Source organism: Teleopsis dalmanni, chromosome 2 (genome assembly GCF_002237135.1).
Source record: "Teleopsis dalmanni isolate 2A chromosome 2, ASM223713v2, whole genome shotgun sequence".
Classification (NCBI taxonomy): Eukaryota; Metazoa; Arthropoda; class Insecta; order Diptera; family Diopsidae; genus Teleopsis; species Teleopsis dalmanni.
In genome coordinates, this window is record NC_051847.1 from 24,256,557 (window position 1) to 24,258,764 (window position 2,208).

The window sequence follows — 2,208 nt, forward strand, 5'->3', positions numbered from 1 at the left end:
CAGAATAAAATGTCAAATATAAGTCACGCTGTCTATTAATTTTCAATCAGAATGTTCACATATTCTAATAAATTTAATATTTTTGGTTCAAAATACTGACCACAAAAATAATTTTTATACAATATTGTCCACAGCAAACCATTTTCGAATGTACTCGTATAGATAAATGAACATTATTTATTAGGTTTGAAAATCAATTAGTCAAGGAATATCACCAGGGGTGCGGCTCTTTAAGTACTTTTTCAAATTGACCGAGAAAAGATGCAAATACTTTAATTAAACGAAAATAAATATAAATAAAATAATGTGATATAAAAAATATTAGATTTTCTTTTTAATGAGCTAACGATTGCAATGGTGAACGTAAATCCAGAGGACCTCAACATAATTTACTTTAGTTTACAATCATTTATTGTGTTATCAATAACAAAGGAAATGGGAACCTCAACAGTAGACCAATTAGATTTGTAGAAATCTATTGCAATTAATTGACCAATTGTGAAAATATTGTTTGGGGACAATATTTCGCAATTCTCTTATTAATTCTGGAAGAAATTTACCCGCGCATGGATTTACTACATAATAAAGTAACTGCAAGTAATAAAATAAGAAAACTTATATTGCGTCAATTATTCCTTCTATTTTGTAGTTCGCTTATCTATTGCATTACTCATACTTCCTTCGTATTTTTCATATCCTTAATTTCTTCCTAATTGTTGAAATTTTATATCAATGTCAAATTAAGTATTTGGTACCGGAAGTTAAGAATGTTTAAATAATAGCATGAACCGTATTTTTCTATAATTTATTTCATCCGTTTGCAATCTATGGTATAGGATAATTGTTAAGAGGGCAAATTTTTGAAAAAAATTCAAAATTTCAATTTTATTAATTAATTAAAGTTAAAATTTTATTGACAAGCTGCAGTTTCTTCTTTAAAGTGATTTCTTAATAAAATTTCGAACAGTGGTGCTACAAACTACGAACTACAACAACAAAAGTCAATTTTATATTATTTTAATTAATTAAATTTTTGGCTGAGCATACAGCTATTTCGAGTATTGTCAAATACCCATCACCAGTGGTCTTAGAAATAATTCTTGTACTTAATTACTCGTAAATAATTTTTTTTGAAACTGCAAGTACCAGCAATCGAACACGTGCCCTGCCAAATTTGAAGCACAGAGTCAGCGCTCCTTAACCAACTGACCCAAAGTCGAACTTGACTTTTATGTTCGCACATTTTGCTGGAGTTGTGTTTATTTGCTGTGAATTAACAAACTCATTATTTTATTCACAAATTCACTTACTGTTATATTAGAACGAAATCATAAATCAGCTATAGAATAATTGAATTAATTAATTGTATTTTTATTTTTAATTGTTAAATTGCAATACTATCCTGTTTGTAGGCATTATTTGTGTTGCATGATTTATATTTTTTTTTATGTATAAATTCTTATGTATAATTTCTTAATAGAAAAGTTTAAGATAAAAACAATAAATTTACCTCTTAACTAATTTGATATTTACTCACAGTTATAGTCACGAAGGCAGACAATTATATATTGAAGCATATTAATAAAAATAATAATAGCGATAAAAAGTTGCAAATAGTAAAAAGAATAATTATATAGAAAAAAAGTAATAAGGGAGAAAAGAGAAATATTTGTTATAAAAACTCTCCTATAAAATTTGGGTATTTTAATACTTAATTTTTTTATCTTATTTTAAATATATGATATTTATTAAATCATGATCACTATAAATAGATGTGTATATTAAGTTTTTAAGAAATTATAAATTATTTGAAAAATTATTATAAACATGTTTTTTTAAAATGAGTTAATACTATTTTTTATGGTTATATTATATATATACCTATATATACATTTATATATAATTTTTTATATAAAAAAAATTGCTCGATGGTCTAATAACGGATTTTCCCTTACAACAACTGGTTTTTAAATAAGTTTTGAAAATGTTCTCACTAATAAAAAAGTTTAATAAAATTATGCAAATCAATGCGTCAAAAATCGTTGCAATTTGAGACATTTCAGTGACATAATTCCCGACAGCGTGACGAATTTTGATTGATAGGAGTGCAGTTGTAAGAGCATTACAAAGCCACTCTCACCAGACGCTTTTACATCAACTATTTGAAGCCGTAGCGAATTTTCCATGTTGCAAGGAGCAGCAACAGCA